Here is a 13122-nt window from a genome sequence, read left to right on the forward strand (position 1 = left end):
CGCGTTTCGAACGCGCTGCCCAAGGCAGTGGCAAGTCAAGTTCAAGTCGAGGAGCGTTTATGAATACGGGGGTAAGGCGGAGAGGCCACAGCGTCTTACACTAGCTTCTTACACGGGCCGTAACGCGCTAGCACAAACGCGTTAGAAACGCGCAGTCTTTCGTTAATGTTGGGTATTTATTGTCATCGTGGTGCATGTGTCCATGTGCGCTTTGTGGCGTAGTGGCTAGCGCCACGCGTTCGGAAGCGAGGGGTCCCTGGTTCGATTCCGCGCTACGGACACAACTTTCGGAATTTATTTTTTATTTCATAAAAATAGACGTGGCTACCTACTACAACGACGACTACTACTACTACTACTACTACTACATACCTACAGAGGAGGGACAGACCCACACCCTAAGGAGCTTCGCCCCTAAAATTCGGCAAAGACACCTAAGGCTACTCACGCGCGGGAATGTCAAAGCATTATGGTGTTTCTAGACTTCACGACGTCATGAACGCGCTCATGAACGCGCGCACTAGGCGCACCTAAAGCCCCTCCATACTACTACCGCTGTCAGTTAAGTAGCACCAACCTGCTCTCCCGCTCTTTTTTATTGCGATAGAAATTATATGGACACTCCAAGGCAGATTTCTGCCGTCGTCGTCGCCGTCGCCGTGCGGTCCTGTATGACTTTAACGGCGATGAAATTGTCGCTGCGCTCCGGACGCTGTATGTGCGAGTGAAAGGGTGCGAAGGACGCGCGCTTTCACGGGGAGCAAATGCACGTCGGAGAGCAAACGCGCGTTCTGCGCCATGCTCCCTGAAGGGAAGCGTCTCTTTCCTCCTTTACAATCACCATATATATAGAGAGCAAACGCGACTTCTATTGCGCGGAAGGCCGTGGGGGGACAGGAGGGAGGGAGGGTAGGCGACGTTTAGCTGCGGCACCAAATGCGTATTTATATATGAACGTTGCGAGGCGAGAAGGTAGGTGAAATTTACGACGCTGCTCGACGAGTGTCCCATTCTGAACTCGTCGAAAACCTCCGAGCCGCCCCCAGAGGCACCGGCAACAGTCACCAGCGCCGCGCGCATTCGGTGCGAACGCGGGCAAAACACCGACGGCGTCGACAACAGTTCTACGCGTTGCTGGCGCTGCTGCATGTCCAAGTTTATGCAGCTGATAAAACCACTATCCTTACTCCGTATAGCTCTCTATTAATTTGCAATCGGAATTGATGCTTCACCTTTCGGGCGAAACTGCGACAAACTGACGGAAGCAGAAGTGCGATCAAGATCTTTCTGCCGGCATTTCCACCACCAACGCTTGTTCGTGCGTGTTCTCGGCGAGCGCAGAAACAACTTGGGAGGACGCGCAAACGCCGGCAACGTGGCCGGCAAACGCCGTGGCGGTTGCTAGGCAACGGCTCAGCTGGCTGTGCGGCCACCGGCCACAGCGAAACGGCGAGAATACTAGAAAAAAGCGTAAGCTGTTGGAGGGGTGTTAGGCACACGTTTCAATAGACTCCAAACTAGGGACTGGCGCCGCCTGCAAACAAACACATACCCACACTTGTCCCGACTACACGCCATCTCCCCAGACAAATATACGTCCCGGAAATGTCCCTGGTGTAGAACACACACAGCGACACTCGCGCACATAACACACCAATGCACAGACAGACCGGACGAGGCAATCTCGCCACGAGTCACATCACACACACTCACTACGTGGTCTTGGGAGGCAAGACTCTCCGAACTGGACCTGGGAAGCCAACTGGCGACCCTCGACCAGGCCCGGCGAGCCGCGATTGCCAGTGGAGCCCTGTCAGAGGGAACCACCCAGGAATAAACCGCGCATAGCTTACTATATTAATAAAGTTTCTCCTCCTCCTCCTAGGCACACGTTTAGTCAGCCAGAACCGTGCATCCGCCGTGGCGTCGGGCCCCTGGGTTCCGCGGCGTCGGACCCCTGGGGGCCACGATCGACTCGCACCCAGACGGAATTGTATCAACGTTACTTTTCAAAGCCAATAGTTTACTTTGTGTACAGGAAACTCCTTGGAAAATTTGATGCCAATCCCATCATTTTTTTTTGTGTTTTTCCTCTCTGCGCCATCGGCCATTTTTGGTACCATCTTGCGGTAATGCCGACAGCTTTTCGCGTAATGGGGCATGTTGCTTGCGAATTAACTGTGTCAGACTCAAATGTTTCAGTCTCCCACTTTGTTCAATGAAATAAACAGAGAAAAAATTGCTGCGGCTTAGCTCAGCTAACCCCGGATATGCAAAACATAAGCTTGGGTTTTTTTTTCGTCCAAAGCCTGCCTTTGTCTACGGTTGTTGTCCCGCTTCCGGCGTTTTGCGAGCCGAACGGTTCGCTCTTCGTCAGTCTCCGACGCTAGCTTCACGTGCTGGGCATTCCGGACCCTCTCCAATGAAGCAGGTCGCGGGCGATATCTGCAGGGTGGTCAGACGCCGCTTGCCGACGACGGCTCAAATCCTCCCTCTCCCGCGCAACGCTCAGACAACGCCTCGCTCTCATCCATGGCCAAACTCGCACTGACGTGGTCAGGCGGCGAGGGGACGCTGCGGAGCGTTCGGAGCGAGCGGACGTACTTCGCGTCGGCTCCGTCGATGAGGCCAATTTTGGGAGGACCATTCCACCCCAGCCCGCCCAAAACGGTACGATCGGTTTCGGCTTGACACCCGGAGCACGTAGAGCCCAAATTTTGGTGAGTCCGCCCATTTTTGCGGATTTTACGCCTGTTTTGCGCCGGACAAAGTGGCGAGCCAGCTAGGCCTAACCGGCCAGCTAGGCTTAGCGACGGCTTCGGCTGCATCGGACCGCGCCGGTGGCCCCGCTTCGTGCGAAATGTCGGCGTCGGGTCACTCAGTCATGGATACGAGTCCGGCCCGGGACCAGCAGCCCACTTTGGACCGCAGCTCGGGACGCATGGTGGTTGCCGTCCCCGGAACGCCGATCGACGAGACACCAGAAAACATCGCCGGTTGGGTGGTCGCCACTCAGCGAGGCAAGAAGGCCACTCTGAACAACGCCGAGACTCCGCAGCAAGTTTCGGCACCCCAGCCCGGTAAGAAGGCAGCCCAGCCAACCCGGGCCCAGATTATCAAAAAAGTCAACGCGAACTTCGCGAAGACGGCACGCATGCCTCACGTGCCACGTGGCGAATGCAAGGTGATAGTTAGGCCCCGCGGGGGACTGCTGGTGGGCAAGATTATGATGCCGGAGCTCGTGCAGGCGATTGCGGGTGCGGCGAGAATAAGTCTCGAAAACATACAGAGGGACACGATCTGTCCAAACGTTGCACAAAACATTATCGTGATCAGCACGCCGGAAGGCGAGAGAGTCAGCCGCTACGCGGCTATCCATGCACTCATGATTGGAAATCAAGCATACGAAGTGTGCGCTTACGCGGCGTCACCCGAAAATACGGTGAAGGGCGTAATCGGAGGCATCCCGCTCAGCGAAACGCCTGAAATGATCCGAGCGAAAGTTGTAAATATCTACAACGGTACGGCGCTCGAAGCGCACCGGATCGGAAACTCGCACGCAGTGATCGTGCTCTTTAAGGGGGACAAAGTCCCGCCCTACGTTAAATACTGTGGCGCGCTACTAAGGTGTCGGCTATACCGCCAACACAAAGAAGTGTGCAGAACATGCGGGCAGGTCGGCCACCGGAGAGACGTGTGCCCCCGACCGAATGTGGTGGTTTGCTTCGCCTGCGGGAAGGCAAACCCCGGCGAAAATCACGAGCAGGATTGCAAACCTCGCTGCAAACTGTGCGGAGGCTCGCATCCCACCGGCATGGGAAACTGTGCGAACAAGTTCAAGACGCCATTCTTGCTTCGGAAGCGCGAACACGAGCGCAAGATGGCGGCGGAAAAGGCGGGAAAGTCTGGCCAGAGCAAGGCCAGATTTTCTAGAAAAGACGAATTCCCCGACCTCTCCCCGAGCAAACAAGAGGGGCGGCGCAAGAGCCGCAGCAAGAGCCGAGGGCGGTCCCCAAGCCGCGGACGCTCGGAGAGTCGCGATAGGCGGCGCAGTCCCTCACGTGATGGCCGGAAGTTGTGGTCAGATATCGCCAGAGGCGGAGCCAAGGGCGAAAAAGACGCGAAGGAGCGCCAGCGCTCGCGCACGCCGGCGAGAAAGCCGCAGAACAACTCGCTTGCATCCAAAATGATGCAGCTCGAGAGCACGATTAAGCTGTTGCAGGAGACGGTGAAGCAACAACAGGAGACTATGAAACAGCAGAAGGAGCTGATTGCAAGATTCACTTCGCAACAGCACGGAAACCAATCAGATACGCCATGGATTGTGGGAACGGCGCAGCAGACGGCATCGTTCACCCCGCTGGGGACGCCGGTCATGCCACCGCCACCACCGTCGCCGCAATCGTTGGAACAAGGCAAGACCCCTTGCCAGAAGAAGGCCCGCCGTAGCTCGGTGATCGAGTCGGACGAGGACGAACACCTGAACATGAACACCGGGGACGACGAGACCGAATCCATCTCATCGATCTCGACACTTCACTCTAGGGACACGGATACCCAAGGCGGCCTTAACTACGGGGCCCGGTTCAAACACATCAACGCGCGCCTAAACAGGCAAGACAAGTGCACAAAAGAGATCTCACAGAAGGTCGACAACGTGGCGTCAGCCATGAAGAATTTCAAAAACGACGTCAAGGCAGACTTTGCAAAGCTCGAAGCCCGAGAGGAGGCCCGCATCAACACGGGCTTCGAGGAAATGAAACATTTCATGGTCCAACTACTGCAGGAGGAGATGGGGAAACTCGGCCACGGCAGCCGCACGTCGCCCGGAGCCTCGCCCAGCCATGGATAAGGCCGCCAACAACGCCAAGCTCAGAGTGTGGCACTGGAACGGCAACGGCCTCCGGTGCCGCAAGGCCCTACTACAACAACAAGTACAATCCATGGCCGCGCCTCCTGACGTGATCATGATTCAAGAGACACATATGGAAGAGACCCCGAAACTCCCGGGTTACCACGTTCATGCATCACCCCCCAGCGCGCGCACCAGCAACACGGGCGCGGTACAGGGAGTCTGCACCTTTGTACGCAAGGGCATCACCCTCATCAAGCTCGACCGCTTCCTCGATGGCAACACGGCCCTGGAGTTGTGCGCGACCGAAGTCGTGGTCGGTAAGAAGACGCAAGAGTCCGTTTGTTTGATGAACGCCTACAGCAACCCGCAGTACCGCAGCCAGCGGTTCCGGACGCTGTTCCAGAAAGCCAGGCGAAAAGCCATCGACATGCCGATCATCGTGGCGGGTGACTTCAACTCGTCCCACAGGGAACTGGGCTACCCCCGCACGACTGCCAAAGGACGGAGCCTACTGGACGAGGCTGAAGAGGCCGAATTTGAGCTGCTCTCGGACCCGCAGCGGCCGTCACGAATTGGCACTTCAGCAACCAGGGACACCACCCCCGACCTCGCCTTCGTGCACCTCCCGGATGACAGACCGGTGAGCTGGCGCAACACGGGGCTCAACTTGGGAAGTGACCATAACATCATAGAAGTGGAATTGCCGCTGCGGGTCCGGAGCAAGCAGGCCCCGACTCGCAAGCACAAGCTGACGGATTGGAACGCCTTCCGCCGGCAGGAGATTGCGCCCACCATTGAGGACCTCGAAAAGTGGACGCGCAGCCTGGTAGACGCGGTGGGGCGTGTGAGCACGGAAGTGGAGACGGACGAGTCGATCCCCACTATGGACCCTCGACTGGCCCACCTGATCGAGGCACGACAATTACTGCAACGCCGATGGAAGCGCATGCGGCACAACAGAACACTGCGCAAGCGCATCGCCCACCTCGGCCGCGAAATCGAAAAATACAGCACGCTGCTCTGCGTGCAACAGTGGCATGCCATCTGTAACGAAGCCGACGGGCAGCTGCACGCCAGCCGTACGTGGAAGCTGCTCCGCCACTTACGTGACGAGACGCAGAGCAAATCGTTCCAGCAACACAGACTCGCGCAGATCCTGCACGCGGCAATCAAAGAACACGGCGAGGACGAAGTGGGCAAACGCCTCATCGATCAATATCTCCCGGCCACCGCACAAGTCCGCCACCCGGACTACGAAGGCACAGACAACCCCGCGCTCAACGCGGATATAGAAGAATGGGAGGTCCGCCGAGCGGTGCAAGAGCTGAACTGCAAGTCGGCAGCCGGCCCGGACCTGATCCACAATAAGACCCTGCGAAACCTTGGCGACGTGGCCATCACGGCCCTTACGAATTTCTACAACGACTGTTGGCGCTCCGGCACGCTGCCCAAGCAGTGGCGGACCACCCGAACGATATTGATCCCTAAACCCAACAAGCCGCCCAGCATTGAGAATCTCCGCCCGATCTCCCTGACGTCATGCGCGGGCAAGGTGCTGGAGCACGTGCTAAACAACCGTTGGCAGAGTTACATGGAAGAGCACGACGCGTACCCTGCGGCGATGCTGGGCTTTCGGGCCCGGCTGAGCACGCAGGACGCAATGCTACTGATCCAGCACGACCTGCTCGAGTCCCCCAGCAAGACTGACTGCAGGGCGATCCTAGGCCTCGACCTCAAAAGTGCCTTTGACAACGTGCTACACTCCGCAATCCTGGCACAGGTCGAGAGGCTCGGGCTGGGACGGCGAACGTACGATTACATCCGGGCCTTTCTCTCGAATCGGACGGCGTGCCTCCACGTCGGTCACCTGCAGCTGGAGGAGCGAAGGTTGGGCAGCGTCGGCACACCGCAAGGGGCCGTCATCTCCCCCTTTCTTTTTAATATAGTCATGATACCAGTGGCCGAGCGCCTTGCCCGATTGCCACAGGTCCGGCACACAATATATGCAGATGACATCACATTGTGGATGACGGGAGGCACGACCGGCCACATAGAGGAGTCACTGCAAGAGGCAATCTGGCAGATAGAAGACTGCCTGCGGGGGACAGGCCTCCGATGCTCTCCGCAGAAGTTGGAGCTACTGGTATTGCCACCTCCTGGTCACTGGCGCAAGTCAACGGAGAAGGAGGCGGCTAACATCACGCTGAGGACCGAAGACGGCACCACCATCCCGCACGTTCGAGGAATCAGAGTACTCGGCATGCACTTCGACGCGGGAAACGGCAACCACACCGCTCTGAGCCGGCTGCTAACGAAGGTGGGAGTGGCGACCCGCCTGGTCAAGCAGATCTCCACCAAACGACATGGGATGCGAGAGACGAATCTCCTGCGACTGCTGCAGTCGTTCGTAACGAGCCACGTCTCGTACGTCGGCGCGTTCCACGGATGACTGCGGCACGAGCGGGAGAAAATCAACGCTGCAATAAGGAAGGCCCACAAGACGGCGCTGGGCCTCCTAGCCAGTACGAGCAACGATGCCCTGGCTCGACTAGGAGTCCATAATACCCTGGAGGAGGTGAGCGAGGCCCCGCGCACGACGCAGCTGACTCGCCTCGCAACAACCAAAGCCGGAAGAGCGATCCTACAGAGGGTCGGCCTGCGCCCACCAAGGGCCGAATCCTATTGGGAGGAAGCCCCGAAGCGGGAGGAGGTGAGCAAGCAAGTAGCAAGGCGCCTGGTGGTCCTGCCGCTCCCGCGCAACGTGCACCCGGACCGCAACAAGGAGCGAAGGGTGGCCAGGGCGAGAGCGCTGGCAGAAACATACGCCGACGACGCAAAGGCGGTGTACGTGGACGCAGCCAAACACCAACGCAAGCCGAAAACGTACGTGGCAGCGGTTGTCCGGGCCACGGACGGGAAAGTACTCAACGCCTGCAGCGTCCGAGCGACGTCTGCGGAGCAAGCGGAGGAAGCCGCCATTGCCCTGGCGCTGAGCGGCATACCGGAGGCGACCACGATCCTGAGCGACTCCCGCACGGCCATCGCCAACTTTGGCCGCGGGAGCGTCGGGACGCCGGCGGCGAGCCTGTTGCCGAGGACCAAGTCAACCACAACCCATCTACGATGGTTCCCGGCTCACGTTGGAGTCATCCCAGGAGGAGCGGCCAACCGCAACGAGGAGGCGGACGTCGTCGCGCGTGAGCTCGCGTACCGTGCGGCGCCCCCCCCCCCCCCCCGCCCCTCGGAAGCGGACGAGGCTGACTTTCTGGACCCGGACCCGCTACTGGACTACGGAGGAATCCTCGCTTGGTACCGAGAGGGCCGCCGAGCGTTGCCTGGGCCTCACCCGAGACTAGGGCGACGTGAGGGGGTCCTCTTACGACAGCTACAGACTGGAACAGTACTCACGCCGGCCCTAGCCCGGCACGTGTGTCCCGGACTGTTTGAAAGTGCTACGTGCAGTGTGTGTGCGCGAGAACTGGCAACCTTAGCCCACGTGCTGTGGGGGTGTGACGCGTGTGCGGGGGGAACCGTGCGGGACTCTCTGCCACCGGACATGGAACACTACATCAGTTCGCCTGACCATCAGGCGCAACTCCAAGCCATCCAGCGGCTCGACGCGGCCCTGGCCCGGCAAAAGCGAACGGAGGCAACTCCTAGTAGCTAGCGCCGGACCGGTCCGCGCTGAGGTCTAGTGAGATAGGGGGTTGATGGAGCCCTACGTGGCCTGATCCACCCCTACATGCCGGATTAATGTAAATAAAGTCATTTTCTCTCTCTCTCTCTCTCAGGCGGCGAACCAGCTGAGGAGAGCGCACGCGGCAAGCCGGCGGCGTAGCATGCCGCAGCGAGTCACGTGATGCGTTGCCAAGGCTACGGCGCAGCTGTGGTCAAATGAAGGTCAAATTGCAGGCGACGGCGAAACTCGGCTCGACTAGGTTAGTAAATCTTTCGCTTTAAAATATGCGGCACATGGCAGCAGCGGAAGCGGCTGCATTTGCGGATAAGGGAAGAACCAACGGAAAGAAACAAGCAATATATTTGCAGTCTCACTGTCAGAAGTGCGAAAAATCATGATTTTGACTACATATGGAAGCCTTTCTAAAAAAGATTTCGGTGATCATTCAGTGTACTTAGAAAGAAGATGTAGACATTGCAACAAATATTTTCACATGCTTGCTTAATTGTCAAGGGAGTAATGTATTCTGAAAGTTACATTGCAATATACAATTGACAAAAGCAGTCCGAGGATGGGGTTTGCTTGAGACAACAAGCAGGCATGCGACGTTAGTCCTTGGATCCACGAGCACCACTGGTGGATTGCGTGATAATATAGCCATTGTATACGTTCATACAACAGTTGTACGCGTGCCTACGGGTAAATAAATTTCCTCGTCAGCTAACGTAGCCAGACGCACATGCGCCGATTTTGATTGTATGTGCCAGTGCCGCTATTGTTTGTTTTCCTGTACATGAATCCAAGTGCACATGTATTTCATGAATGTCTGTTTGAAATAAACTTCTCTTTATTTGTAGCCAGACGCACATGTGCCGCGTTGCAGGGCTATCAATCTTTTCATCTGTAGCAATGACGAGGGATTTTTTTACGTTCGCTTCTAGGACACATATCCCAGTCTCTTTCGTATGGCTGGACCAAGCGAAAGCTTTCGATCGCGTCGAGTATGGATACGTATATGCTTGGTGTACTTGAAGTTTTCGGCTTTCCCGTCGAATTGGTACATAAGTTCGGCCTCCTGTTCAGGTTATTCAAGCTGCTCGTAAACGGCCGTCAAAGCGATTCTTTCCCCGTGACCCTAGGCGTTAGGCAAGGGTGTCCAATGAGCCCGCGCCTGTTCGTGCTTTCTCTTGATCCTTTGTTGCGTCGCATTTCACTTTGCCAATCGATACGCAGCTTTCCCTTGCCAGGCCAAGGAGAAATACGTGTCCGCATATGCAGACGACGTATCCCTTTACTTCAGAATCTAAGAGAGCTATTACGCCTTCTTACGTTTTTTAAGGAATATTCTGTATGATCTGGAGCCCTTTTGAACAAAGACAAAAGCAAGGCGATGACCTTCGGGACCTTTGCATCCGGCCTTGACGGAGAAGTCGAGTGGGTAGCTGGAGTCAAAGTCCTGGGAGTCGTGTTCCTCACGTCCGAAGAAGTAGCGCAAGAGGCGTGGACATACCTGCGTAAGAAAGCAGAAAAGAAGCTGTCAGTGGCATCAAAGTTTTCGCTGACGTTAGCCGAGCGCGGCTACATAATAAAATCCAGTGTTTGCCCGCCATTTTACTGCGTAGCACGCATAGCGCGCCCACCAAGCAGCACTTCACAAAGGCTAGCCACACTCTGTGGTTCTTTCCTGTCGAACGACAGGATGGAACTAGTGGCACGCCCGCTCCTTCGGCTTCCAACGGAACTAGGTGGTTTTAGCATCCCTTGGATTACAACAATGAGCTCTGTCCTCGCGTTGCGAGGTTTCTATGACCTCGTGAACAACTTCCAATACCCAGGCAGAAAACTTGTACATTACTTCCTAGTAACCTCCAGAAAGCTCTTTTTATGGGAAAAAAGGACTAGTCCTACGGCGGAACAGTCACCTCCATTCTATAAGTACGTATGCAGCAGCCTCCAGTCCATTCGAATAGCTTTACCTAATATTGATTTAGTTAATACCCTGGCAACGCAGGTGTGCGAAAGTTTAGCCGTCGAACACTTGTCGCATGAAGAACTGCAGAGGTGCAGGAGCGTCACAGCTGGCGCAGTCTAACTTCGTCGGCCGTGCCCGCCGAGGTGCGCGACTTCGGCTGGAGATGAGGTTGGCGCGTTTTACCCGCACGGAAGCGTGGGGAATAACTCCCAATAACCGCTGCCCTCAGTGTAGACAAAAAAACATTACGACATGCCTTGTTCGACTGTCCAGCGTCAAAAAACTTTTTGGTTCATGCTGTGGCGAATGTTCCATGTACGTATACAGTGAAGAACAAAACCACGGATTCTCTTCCATGTTATTTTGTGGTGCATAGGTGCATTTGTGTTGTGGCGCCAACGAGGATCGGCGGCACTACAGGGGCAGCCAAAGCGAACTATGTGCCCGTTGCTACGGCGTTTCGGCAAACACATGTATGAACAGGTGTGCCTAGACTTCATTAATTTGAACGAAGACCAGTTCCTGCGGAAATGGTCTACACGATTTATAAAGCTCCGGAATGGGCGCATCAATGTACTGCTGTTACCCTGTTTACACCCTAATTTCTGTTAGGCCAGATCACCTGCCAGACTTATACGCCACGCTGCTGTGTTCTGTTTTTACAGCGTAAGGCGTTATGGACTCATTCCAATAGCCGTTTCGGTTCGCTATAGTGTCCGCCGCCTCCGCCGCCGGCGGCCGTGTCCGTAACCGCTATCGCCGGAAATGGGAAAAAGGTACCTGGTTCCCGCCGGGATCAAACCTGCGCCCGCTGCATGGGAGTCCGATATTCTACCACTGAGCCACGAAAGTGCTTGGTATCAGGCAGCGTAAAAATAAGACCACCGTGCAGCCTGCCTAGGCTGCACGCCTGCAGCCTAGGCAGGCGTGCAGGCTCAGATGATTCGAGCCTTCGCCAGTATGGTGACACCATCTAATTAAGGCGCCTGCAAATGCAGCGTCCGCAGGCGCAGACGACGAGATGAGATTCAGACGAGGCGCGCAATCAACGTGATCCCTAGCCTCCGCCAGTATGGTGGCGCCATCTAGGTAAGGTGCCTGGAAACGCAGCATGCGCACGCGCAGACTACGAGATTCGATTCAGACGAGGCGCGCAATCGACGCCATCCCCAGCCTCCGCTAGTATGGTGGCGCCATCTAGTTAAGGTGCCTGCAAACGCAGTGTGCGCAGGCGCAGACGACGAGACGAGGCGCGCAATGAACGCGATCTCAATGTGAGATGTGTGCCACGTATTCTGGATATCTCTTCGGTACACGTTATGGCGTCTCCTCGCAAGGTACGAAACTCCGCTGAATAAGCGAATCGTAGAGCTGCGTGCGCGGGTTCAACCAGGCATCATCGGGCTCAGCATACTGCTGTGCAGAGAGCATTACAAGCCGCAGCTCGCCGTCTACACCGAGAGGACAGTTCAGATCCTTCTCGTCAAAGCGAAGCGAAGAGACTTTGCCACGAAAACCCTGTTGTTGCGTGGTGCCGAAATTGGAGCTACTCTTAAGCCGCTCCACCAGCTAACGCTATGACTATAGTGTGTGTGCCGCGCAGGCTTGTGACATTTTTTTTCATAATATGCACTGTTGATTATATATGTGCCACTGTCATTAGTAATTGAATGTTTGTTTTTGTACATGAAGCAAAGTGCGCATGTATATTCAAGGATGTTTTTGTTACAATAAAGTTCTCTTAAACATCGTGTGTAATTTCTGCACATCGCCTGTCCCAAAAGTTTATGTGCAGTGAGTGTAACGGCGCCACTTCCCTCTATTCGGATCGAGCCGGTTGTCCTCTAGTACGAATCGAACTGCTGCATTACAAGATAGAGTATTATGCGTGCACTGTTTGAAGCGAAGCTGTCTTGCTGAGTTCCAGGCCCTTTTAGATGCGAAGCATCTTATGGTCGGGGCTATGTCACTCCCTCCCTCCGCCGTGCGGCGGCCACATCCGCACTGCGAATGCGAATCCTCCTCCCCCTCCTCTCCTCTCCGACGCTCCTCTCCTCTCCGGATTGCGCAACGAATGGCAACACCTGCGGCTCCGCGTGCGATAATGCGATGCAGCTTAGGTTAGAGGCGCGACGGTGGGCGCCCCAGAGGTACCGGCAACAGCCACCAACGCCGCGCGCTTTCAGTGCGAACGCGGGCAAAACGCCGACGGCGTCGACAACAGTTCTGCGCGTTGCTGGTGCTGCTGAATGTACAAGTTTAGACAGGTGATAAAACTACCTTGTGTCGACCCCATGGCTGCTTCGCATACTACTCAGGGTTCCCCTACGTGAAGATGGTGTAATTTTTTTCGGGCGTAGATATCTGGCCTTTATTGCCGAACTTGTTTAACGGTATGGTGGCACTATCTAGGGACTGTGCAGCGAAAACGTAGTTTCCGAGCTCACCCCTTCCAGCATAGTTTCATACAGTAGAATTACTAGAGGGAACTGTGGCGCTGGTGTTGACGGGAACTGCAAACGGGGCGATTAAGCCAGCATGGGAATGGTGATTAGTACATGGATTTGCTTAAACTTCGACTTTTTGGCTTCAAACGACTTTGCGACTTTTGTAAAC

This window comes from Dermacentor silvarum, chromosome 2 (genome assembly GCF_013339745.2).
Source record: "Dermacentor silvarum isolate Dsil-2018 chromosome 2, BIME_Dsil_1.4, whole genome shotgun sequence".
In the NCBI taxonomy this organism is placed as follows: domain Eukaryota; kingdom Metazoa; phylum Arthropoda; class Arachnida; order Ixodida; family Ixodidae; genus Dermacentor; species Dermacentor silvarum.